The sequence below is a fragment of the Furipterus horrens genome, unplaced genomic scaffold (genome assembly GCF_987537825.1).
Source record: "Furipterus horrens unplaced genomic scaffold, mFurHor1.1.pri manual_scaffold_12, whole genome shotgun sequence".
Taxonomy (NCBI): domain Eukaryota; kingdom Metazoa; phylum Chordata; class Mammalia; order Chiroptera; family Furipteridae; genus Furipterus; species Furipterus horrens.
In genome coordinates this window covers 53,814,862-53,827,225 of record NW_028327182.1, presented here as the reverse complement: position 1 = coordinate 53,827,225, position 12,364 = coordinate 53,814,862, and positions in this window count along the sequence as shown.

Here is a 12,364-nt window from a genome sequence, read left to right as displayed (position 1 = left end):
GTACCGTGTGTTCAAAGAGGACAAGCCTGTAATTTCTATCTGGTAAATAATCATTCTTTGAAACGGGAGAAAACACGAACATTTCCAGCAATTATAGCAGAAGTTATTGCTTTCTCTTCTCTGTCCGTGCGGTGATGGCCTGAATTGTGTGAGATAGTCACCGGTCGCATTGCCATTGACGGCAGAAGCAGAGACAGTAATGTCTGGACACCTCTGGTTTTCCATGAACAGTAGCGCAAATACTACTGTAAGTACAGATGTAGCTCTTTGAATTGAAGGTATAGGTGCTATCTTGTTTCTCATGAATGTCTTTCAAAAAGTTCCTGTTGCCCTTCCTTGTTAACTCAGAAAATCTGTGCTCCGAAAGAGGCCAGCAACAGTTTTCAACCAACTAGAAGAAATGTACATTGAACATTCTAACCAACATATACATATGATCAAACGATTTCAACAGATGGAATTATGGCCTTGCCGTGCCGTTGTTGATGTACTCCATTGTATGTTTCAGTGAACTTTCGAGTTTAGATAATAGACTAAAGAGCAAACACTGCTTTCCAGACCGCTAGAGTCTTTTGGGTAGTGTGCTTCACCTGACACACTAAAGGGAATATATGTGACTTCACCGTTCACAGTTGTTTCCTACTTCGTTTCTTGCTAATTCACTGTGAAACTCAGAAAATACCGTGTTTTCAAAGAGGACAAGCCTGTAATTTCTATCTGGTAATGAATCATTCTTTGAAACAGGAGAAAACATGAAGATTTCCAGCAATTATAACAGAAGTTATTGCTTTCTCTTCTCTGTCCGTGTGGTGATGGCCTGAATTGTGTGAGATAGTCACCGGTCGCATTGCCATTGATGGCAGAAGCAGAGACAGTAATGTCTGGACACCTCTGGTTTTCCATGAACAGTAGCGCAAATACTACTGTAAGTACAGATGTAGCTCTTTGAATTAAAGGTATAGGTGCTATCTTGTTTCTCACGAATGTCTTTCAAAAATTTTCTGTTGCCCTTCCTTGTTAACTCAGAAAAACTGTGTTCCGAAAGAGGCCAGCATCAGTTTTAAACCAAATAGAAGAAATGTACATGGAACATTCTAACCAACATATACATATGATCAAACGATTTCAACACGTGGAATTATGGCCTTGCCGTGCCGTTGTTGATGTACTCCATTGTATGTTTCAGTGAACTTTCGAGTTTAGATAATAGACTAAAGAGCAAACACTGCTTTCAAGACAGTTATAGTCTTTGGGTAGTGTGCTTCACCTGACACACTAAAGGGAATATATGTGACTTCACCGTTCACAGTTGTTTCCTACTTCGTTTCTTGCTAATTCACTGTGAAACTCAGAAAGTACCGTGTGTTCAAAGAGGACAAGCCTGTAATTTCTATCTGGTAAATAATCATTCTTTGAAACGGGAGAAAAAACGAACATTTCCAGCAATTATAGCAGAAGTTATTGCTTTCTCTTCTCTGTCCGCGTGGTGATGGCCTGAATTGTGTGAGATAGTCACCGGTCGCTTTGCCATTGAAGGCAGAAGCAGAGACAGTAATGTCTGGACACCTCTGGTTTTCCATGAACAGTAGCGCAAATACTACTGTAAGTACAGATGTAGCTCTTTGAATTGAAGGTATAGGTGCTATCTTGTTTCTCATGAATGTCTTTCAAAAAGTTCCTGTTGCCCTTCCTTGTTAACTCAGAAAATCTGTGCTCCGAAAGAGGCCAGCAACAGTTTTCAACCAACTAGAAGAAATGTACATTGAACATTCTAACCAACATATACATATGATCAAACGATTTCAACAGATGGAATTATGGCCTTGCCGTGCCGTTGTTGATGTACTCCATTGTATGTTTCAGTGAACTTTCGAGTTTAGATAATAGACTAAAGAGCAAACACTGCTTTCCAGACCGCTAGAGTCTTTTGGGTAGTGTGCTTCACCTGACACACTAAAGGGAATATATGTGACTTCACCGTTCACAGTTGTTTCCTACTTCGTTTCTTGCTAATTCACTGTGAAACTCAGAAAATACCGTGTTTTCAAAGAGGACAAGCCTGTAATTTCTATCTGGTAATGAATCATTCTTTGAAACGGGAGAAAACATGAAGATTTCCAGCAATTATAACAGAAGTTATTGCTTTCTCTTCTCTGTCCGTGTGGTGATGGCCTGAATTGTGTGAGATAGTCACCGGTCGCATTGCAATTGAAGGCAGAAGCAGAGACAGTAATGTCTGGACACCTCTGGTTTTCCATGAACAGTAGCGCAAATACTACTGTAAGTACAGATGTAGCTCTTTGAATTGAACGTATTGGTGATATCTTGTTTCTCACGAATATCTTTCAAAAATTTTCTGTTGCCCTTCCTTGTTAACTCAGAAAAACTGTGTTCCGAAAGAGGCCAGCATCAGTTTTAAACCAAATAGAAGAAATGTACATGGAACATTCTAACCAACATATACATATGATCAAACGATTTCAACACATGGAATTATGGCCTTGCCGTGCCGTTGTTGATGTACTCCATTGTATGTTTCAGTGAACTTTCGAGTTTAGATAATAGACTAAAGAGCAAACACTGCTTTCAAGACAGTTATAGTCTTTGGGTAGTGTGCTTCACCTGACACACTAAAGGGAATATATGTGACTTCACCGTTCACAGTTGTTTCCTACTTCGTTTCTTGCTAATTCACTGTGAAACTCAGAAAGTACCGTGTGTTCAAAGAGGACAAGCCTGTAATTTCTATCTGGTAAATAATCATTCTTTGAAACGGGAGAAAACACGAACATTTCCAGCAATTATAGCAGAAGTTATTGCTTTCTCTTCTCTGTCCGTGTGGTGATGGCCTGAATTGTGTGAGATAGTCACCGGTCGCATTGCCATTGACGGCAGAAGCAGAGACAGTAATGTCTGGACACCACTGGTTTTCCATGAACAGTAGCGCAAATACTACTGTAAGTACAGATGTAGCTCTTTGAATTGAAGGTATAGGTGCTATCTTGTTTCTCATGAATGTCTTTCAAAAAGTTCCTGTTGCCCTTCCTTGTTAACTCAGAAAATCTGTGCTCCGAAAGAGGCCAGCAACAGTTTTCAACCAACTAGAAGAAATGTACATTGAACATTCTAACCAACATATACATATGATCAAACGATTTCAACAGATGGAATTATGGCCTTGCCGTGCCGTTGTTGATGTACTCCATTGTATGTTTCAGTGAACTTTCGAGTTTAGATAATAGACTAAAGAGCAAACACTGCTTTCCAGACCGCTAGAGTCTTTTGGGTAGTGTGCTTCACCTGACACACTAAAGGGAATATATGTGACTTCACCGTTCACAGTTGTTTCCTACTTCGTTTCTTGCTAATTCACTGTGAAACTCAGAAAATACCGTGTTTTCAAAGAGGACAAGCCTGTAATTTCTATCTGGTAATGAATCATTCTTTGAAACAGGAGAAAACATGAAGATTTCCAGCAATTATAACAGAAGTTATTGCTTTCTCTTCTCTGTCCGTGTGGTGATGGCCTGAATTGTGTGAGATAGTCACCGGTCGCATTGCCATTGATGGCAGAAGCAGAGACAGTAATGTCTGGACACCTCTGGTTTTCCATGAACAGTAGCGCAAATACTACTGTAAGTACAGATGTAGCTCTTTGAATTAAAGGTATAGGTGCTATCTTGTTTCTCACGAATGTCTTTCAAAAATTTCCTGTTGCCCTTCCTTGTTAACTCAGAAAAACTGTGTTCCGAAAGAGGCCAGCAACAGTTTTCAACCAAATAGAAGAAATGTACATGGAACATTCTAACCAACATATACATATGATCAAATGATTTCAACAGATGGAATTATGGCCTTGCCGTGCCGTTGTTGATGTACTCCATTGTATGTTTCAGTGAACTTTCGAGTTTAGATAATAGACTAAAGAGCAAACACTGCTTTCAAGACAGTTATAGTCTTTGGGTAGTGTGCTTCACCTGACACACTAAAGGGAATATATGTGACTTCACCGTTCACAGTTGTTTCCTACTTCGTTTCTTGCTAATTCACTGTGAAACTCAGAAAGTACCGTGTGTTCAAAGAGGACAAGCCTGTAATTTCTATCTGGTAAATAATCATTCTTTGAAACGGGAGAAAACACGAACATTTCCAGCAATTATAGCAGAAGTTATTGCTTTCTCTTCTCTGTCCGTGCGGTGATGGCCTGAATTGTGTGAGATAGTCACCGGTCGCATTGCCATTGACGGCAGAAGCAGAGACAGTAATGTCTGGACACCTCTGGTTTTCCATGAACAGTAGCGCAAATACTACTGTAAGTACAGATGTAGCTCTTTGAATTGAAGGTATAGGTGCTATCTTGTTTCTCATGAATGTCTTTCAAAAAGTTCCTGTTGCCCTTCCTTGTTAACTCAGAAAATCTGTGCTCCGAAAGAGGCCAGCAACAGTTTTCAACCAACTAGAAGAAATGTACATTGAACATTCTAACCAACATATACATATGATCAAACGATTTCAACAGATGGAATTATGGCCTTGCCGTGCCGTTGTTGATGTACTCCATTGTATGTTTCAGTGAACTTTCGAGTTTAGATAATAGACTAAAGAGCAAACACTGCTTTCCAGACCGCTAGAGTCTTTTGGGTAGTGTGCTTCACCTGACACACTAAAGGGAATATATGTGACTTCACCGTTCACAGTTGTTTCCTACTTCGTTTCTTGCTAATTCACTGTGAAACTCAGAAAATACCGTGTTTTCAAAGAGGACAAGCCTGTAATTTCTATCTGGTAATGAATCATTCTTTGAAACAGGAGAAAACATGAAGATTTCCAGCAATTATAACAGAAGTTATTGCTTTCTCTTCTCTGTCCGTGTGGTGATGGCCTGAATTGTGTGAGATAGTCACCGGTCGCATTGCCATTGATGGCAGAAGCAGAGACAGTAATGTCTGGACACCTCTGGTTTTCCATGAACAGTAGCGCAAATACTACTGTAAGTACAGATGTAGCTCTTTGAATTAAAGGTATAGGTGCTATCTTGTTTCTCACGAATGTCTTTCAAAAATTTTCTGTTGCCCTTCCTTGTTAACTCAGAAAAACTGTGTTCCGAAAGAGGCCAGCATCAGTTTTAAACCAAATAGAAGAAATGTACATGGAACATTCTAACCAACATATACATATGATCAAACGATTTCAACACGTGGAATTATGGCCTTGCCGTGCCGTTGTTGATGTACTCCATTGTATGTTTCAGTGAACTTTCGAGTTTAGATAATAGACTAAAGAGCAAACACTGCTTTCAAGACAGTTATAGTCTTTGGGTAGTGTGCTTCACCTGACACACTAAAGGGAATATATGTGACTTCACCGTTCACAGTTGTTTCCTACTTCGTTTCTTGCTAATTCACTGTGAAACTCAGAAAGTACCGTGTGTTCAAAGAGGACAAGCCTGTAATTTCTATCTGGTAAATAATCATTCTTTGAAACGGGAGAAAAAACGAACATTTCCAGCAATTATAGCAGAAGTTATTGCTTTCTCTTCTCTGTCCGCGTGGTGATGGCCTGAATTGTGTGAGATAGTCACCGGTCGCTTTGCCATTGAAGGCAGAAGCAGAGACAGTAATGTCTGGACACCTCTGGTTTTCCATGAACAGTAGCGCAAATACTACTGTAAGTACAGATGTAGCTCTTTGAATTGAAGGTATAGGTGCTATCTTGTTTCTCATGAACGTCTTTCAAAAAGTTCCTGTTGCCCTTCCTTGTTAACTCAGAAAATCTGTGCTCCGAAAGAGGCCAGCAACAGTTTTCAACCAACTAGAAGAAATGTACATTGAACATTCTAACCAACATATACATATGATCAAACGATTTCAACAGATGGAATTATGGCCTTGCCGTGCCGTTGTTGATGTACTCCATTGTATGTTTCAGTGAACTTTCGAGTTTAGATAATAGACTAAAGAGCAAACACTGCTTTCCAGACCGCTAGAGTCTTTTGGGTAGTGTGCTTCACCTGACACACTAAAGGGAATATATGTGACTTCACCGTTCACAGTTGTTTCCTACTTCGTTTCTTGCTAATTCACTGTGAAACTCAGAAAATACCGTGTTTTCAAAGAGGACAAGCCTGTAATTTCTATCTGGTAATGAATCATTCTTTGAAACGGGAGAAAACATGAAGATTTCCAGCAATTATAACAGAAGTTATTGCTTTCTCTTCTCTGTCCGTGTGGTGATGGCCTGAATTGTGTGAGATAGTCACCGGTCGCATTGCAATTGAAGGCAGAAGCAGAGACAGTAATGTCTGGACACCTCTGGTTTTCCATGAACAGTAGCGCAAATACTACTGTAAGTACAGATGTAGCTCTTTGAATTGAACGTATTGGTGATATCTTGTTTCTCACGAATATCTTTCAAAAATTTTCTGTTGCCCTTCCTTGTTAACTCAGAAAAACTGTGTTCCGAAAGAGGCCAGCATCAGTTTTAAACCAAATAGAAGAAATGTACATGGAACATTCTAACCAACATATACATATGATCAAACGATTTCAACACATGGAATTATGGCCTTGCCGTGCCGTTGTTGATGTACTCCATTGTATGTTTCAGTGAACTTTCGAGTTTAGATAATAGACTAAAGAGCAAACACTGCTTTCAAGACAGTTATAGTCTTTGGGTAGTGTGCTTCACCTGACACACTAAAGGGAATATATGTGACTTCACCGTTCACAGTTGTTTCCTACTTCGTTTCTTGCTAATTCACTGTGAAACTCAGAAAGTACCGTGTGTTCAAAGAGGACAAGCCTGTAATTTCTATCTGGTAAATAATCATTCTTTGAAACGGGAGAAAACACGAACATTTCCAGCAATTATAGCAGAAGTTATTGCTTTCTCTTCTCTGTCCGTGTGGTGATGGCCTGAATTGTGTGAGATAGTCACCGGTCGCATTGCCATTGACGGCAGAAGCAGAGACAGTAATGTCTGGACACCTCTGGTTTTCCATGAACAGTAGCGCAAATACTACTGTAAGGAAAGATGTAGCTCTTTGAATTGAAGTTATAGGTGCTATCTTGTTTCTCATGAATGTCTTTCAAAAAGTTCCTGTTGCCCTTCCTTGTTAACTCAGAAAAACTGTGTTCCGAAAGAGGCCAGCAACAGTTTTCAACCAAATAGAAGAAATGTACATGGAACATTCTAACCAACATATACATATGATCAAATGATTTCAACAGATGGAATTATGGCCTTGCCGTGCCGTTGTTGATGTACTCCATTGTATGTTTCAGTGAACTTTCGAGTTTAGATAATAGACTAAAGAGCAAACACTGCTTTCAAGACAGTTATAGTCTTTGGGTAGTGTGCTTCACCTGACACACTAAAGGGAATATATGTGACTTCACCGTTCACAGTTGTTTCCTACTTCGTTTCTTGCTAATTCACTGTGAAACTCAGAAAGTACCGTGTGTTCAAAGAGGACAAGCCTGTAATTTCTATCTGGTAAATAATCATTCTTTGAAACGGGAGAAAACACGAACATTTCCAGCAATTATAGCAGAAGTTATTGCTTTCTCTTCTCTGTCCGTGTGGTGATGGCCTGAATTGTGTGAGATAGTCACCGGTCGCATTGCCATTGACGGCAGAAGCAGAGACAGTAATGTCTGGACACCTCTGGTTTTCCATGAACAGTAGCGCAAATACTACTGTAAGGACAGATGTAGCTCTTTGAATTGAAGTTATAGGTGCTATCTTGTTTCTCACGAATGTCTTTCAAAAAGTTCCTGTTGCCCTTCCTTGTTAACTCAGAAAAACTGTGTTCCGAAAGAGGCCAGCAACAGTTTTCAACCAAATAGAAGAAATGTACATGGAACATTCTAACCAACATATACATATGATCAAATGATTTCAACAGATGGAATTATGGCCTTGCCGTGCCGTTGTTGATGTACTCCATTGTATGTTTCAGTGAACTTTCGAGTTTAGATAATAGACTAAAGAGCAAACACTGCTTTCAAGACAGTTATAGTCTTTGGGTAGTGTGCTTCACCTGACACACTAAAGGGAATATATGTGACTTCACCGTTCACAGTTGTTTCCTACTTCGTTTCTTGCTAATTCACTGTGAAACTCAGAAAGTACCGTGTGTTCAAAGAGGACAAGCCTGTAATTTCTATCTGGTAAATAATCATTCTTTGAAACGGGAGAAAACACGAACATTTCCAGCAATTATAGCAGAAGTTATTGCTTTCTCTTCTCTGTCCGTGTGGTGATGGCCTGAATTGTGTGAGATAGTCACCGGTCGCATTGCCATTGACGGCAGAAGCAGAGACAGTAATGTCTGGACACCTCTGGTTTTCCATGAACAGTAGCGCAAATACTACTGTAAGTACAGATGTAGCTCTTTGAATTGAAGGTATAGGTGCTATCTTGTTTCTCATGAATGTCTTTCAAAAAGTTCCTGTTGCCCTTCCTTGTTAACTCAGAAAATCTGTGCTCCGAAAGAGGCCAGCAACAGTTTTCAACCAACTAGAAGAAATGTACATTGAACATTCTAACCAACATATACATATGATCAAACGATTTCAACAGATGGAATTATGGCCTTGCCGTGCCGTTGTTGATGTACTCCATTGTATGTTTCAGTGAACTTTCGAGTTTAGATAATAGACTAAAGAGCAAACACTGCTTTCCAGACCGCTAGAGTCTTTTGGGTAGTGTGCTTCACCTGACACACTAAAGGGAATATATGTGACTTCACCGTTCACAGTTGTTTCCTACTTCGTTTCTTGCTAATTCACTGTGAAACTCAGAAAATACCGTGTTTTCAAAGAGGACAAGCCTGTAATTTCTATCTGGTAATGAATCATTCTTTGAAACGGGAGAAAACACGAACATTTCCAGCAATTATAGCAGAAGTTATTGCTTTCTCTTCTCTGTCCGTGTGGTGATGGCCTGAATTGTGTGAGATAGTCACCGGTCGCATTGCCATTGACGGCAGAAGCAGAGACAGTAATGTCTGGACACCTCTGGTTTTCCATGAACAGTAGCGCAAATACTACTGTAAGGACAGATGTAGCTCTTTGAATTGAAGTTATAGGTGCTATCTTGTTTCTCATGAATGTCTTTCAAAAAGTTCCTGTTGCCCTTCCTTGTTAACTCAGAAAAACTGTGTTCCGAAAGAGGCCAGCAACAGTTTTCAACCAAATAGAAGAAATGTACATGGAACATTCTAACCAACATATACATATGATCAAATGATTTCAACAGATGGAATTATGGCCTTGCCGTGCCGTTGTTGATGTACTCCATTGTATGTTTCAGTGAACTTTCGAGTTTAGATAATAGACTAAAGAGCAAACACTGCTTTCAAGACAGTTATAGTCTTTGGGTAGTGTGCTTCACCTGACACACTAAAGGGAATATATGTGACTTCACCGTTCACAGTTGTTTCCTACTTCGTTTCTTGCTAATTCACTGTGAAACTCAGAAAGTACCGTGTGTTCAAAGAGGACAAGCCTGTAATTTCTATCTGGTAAATAATCATTCTTTGAAACGGGAGAAAACACGAACATTTCCAGCAATTATAGCAGAAGTTATTGCTTTCTCTTCTCTGTCCGTGTGGTGATGGCCTGAATTGTGTGAGATAGTCACCGGTCGCATTGCCATTGACGGCAGAAGCAGAGACAGTAATGTCTGGACACCTCTGGTTTTCCATGAACAGTAGCGCAAATACTACTGTAAGTACAGATGTAGCTCTTTGAATTGAAGGTATAGGTGCTATCTTGTTTCTCATGAATGTCTTTCAAAAAGTTCCTGTTGCCCTTCCTTGTTAACTCAGAAAATCTGTGCTCCGAAAGAGGCCAGCAACAGTTTTCAACCAACTAGAAGAAATGTACATTGAACATTCTAACCAACATATACATATGATCAAACGATTTCAACAGATGGAATTATGGCCTTGCCGTGCCGTTGTTGATGTACTCCATTGTATGTTTCAGTGAACTTTCGAGTTTAGATAATAGACTAAAGAGCAAACACTGCTTTCAAGACAGTTATAGTCTTTGGGTAGTGTGCTTCACCTGACACACTAAAGGGAATATATGTGACTTCACCGTTCACAGTTGTTTCCTACTTCGTTTCTTGCTAATTCACTGTGAAACTCAGAAAGTACCGTGTGTTCAAAGAGGACAAGCCTGTAATTTCTATCTGGTAAATAATCATTCTTTGAAACGGGAGAAAACACGAACATTTCCAGCAATTATAGCAGAAGTTATTGCTTTCTCTTCTCTGTCCGTGTGGTGATGGCCTGAATTGTGTGAGATAGTCACCGGTCGCATTGCCATTGATGGCAGAAGCAGAGACAGTAATGTCTGGACACCTCTGGTTTTCCATGAACAGTAGCGCAAATACTACTGTAAGTACAGATGTAGCTCTTTGAATTAAAGGTATAGGTGCTATCTTGTTTCTCACGAATGTCTTTCAAAAATTTCCTGTTGCCCTTCCTTGTTAACTCAGAAAAACTGTGTTCCGAAAGAGGCCAGCAACAGTTTTCAACCAAATAGAAGAAATGTACATGGAACATTCTAACCAACATATACATATGATCAAATGATTTCAACAGATGGAATTATGGCCTTGCCGTGCCGTTGTTGATGTACTCCATTGTATGTTTCAGTGAACTTTCGAGTTTAGATAATAGACTAAAGAGCAAACACTGCTTTCAAGACAGTTATAGTCTTTGGGTAGTGTGCTTCACCTGACACACTAAAGGGAATATATGTGACTTCACCGTTCACAGTTGTTTCCTACTTCGTTTCTTGCTAATTCACTGTGAAACTCAGAAAGTACCGTGTGTTCAAAGAGGACAAGCCTGTAGTTTCTATCTGGTAAAGAATCATTCTTTGAAACAGGAGAAAACATGAACATTTCCAGCAATTATAACAGAAGTTATTGCTTTCTCTTCTCTGTCCGTGTGGTGATGGCCTGAATTGTGTGAGATAATCACCGGTCGCATTGCCAATGACGGCAAAAGCAGAGACAGTAATGTCTGGACACCTCTGGTTTTCCATGAACAGTAGCGCAAATACTACTGTAAAAACAGATCTAGCTCTTTGAATTGAAGGTATAGGTGCTATCTTGTTTCTCATGAATGTCTTTCAAAAAGTTCCTGTTGCCCTTCCTTGTTAACTCAGAAAAACTGTGTTCCGAAAGAGGCCAGCAACAGTTTTCAACCAACTAGAAGAAATGTACATTAAACATTCTAACCAACATATACATATGATCAAACGATTTCAACAGATGGAATTATGGCCTTGCCGTGCCGTTGTTGATGTACTCCATTGTATGTTTCAGTGAACTTTCGAGTTTAGATAATAGACTAAAGAGCAAACACTGTTTTCAAGACAGTTATAGTCTTTGGGTAGTGTGCTTCACCTGACACACTAAAGGGAATATATGTGACTTCACCGTTCACAGTTGTTTCCTACTTCGTTTCTTGCTAATTCACTGTGAAACTCAGAAAGTACCGTGTGTTCAAAGAGGGCAAGCCTGTAATTTCTATCTGGTAAAGAATCATTCTTTGAAACAGGAGAAAACATGAACATTTCCAGCAATTATAACAGAAGTTATTGCTTTCTCTTCTCTGTCCGTGTGGTGATGGCCTGAATTGTGTGAGATAGTCACCGGTCGCATTGCCATTGAAGGCAGAAGCAGAGACAGTAATGTCTGGACACCTCTGGTTTTCCGTGAACAGTAGCGCAAATACTACTGTAAGTACAGATGTAGCTCTTTGAATTGAAGTTATAGGTGCTATCTTGTTTCTCACGAATGTCTTTCAAAAATTTCCTGTTGCCCTTCCTTGTTAACTCAGAAAAACTGTGTTCCGAAAGAGGCCAGCAACAGTTTTCAACCAAATAGAAGAAATGTACATGGAACATTCTAACCAACATATACATATGATCAAACGATTTCAACAGATGGAATTATGGCCTTCCCGTGCCGTTGTTGATGTACTCCATTGTATGTTTCAGTGAACTTTCGAGTTTATACAATAGACTAAAGAGCAAACACTGCTTTCAAGACCGCTAGAGTCTTTTGGGTAGTGTGCTTCACCTGACACACTAAAGGGAATGTATGTGACTTCACCGTTCACAGTTGTTTCCTACTTCGTTTCTTGCTAATTCACTGTGAAACTCAGAAAGTACCGTGTGTTCAAAGAGGACAAGCCTGTAGTTTCTATCTGGTAAAGAATGATTCTTTGAAACAGGAGAAAACATGAACATTTCCAGCAATTATAACAGAAGTTATTGCTTTCTCTTCTCTGTCCGTGTGGTGATGGCCTGAATTGTGTGAGATAGTCACCGGTCGCATT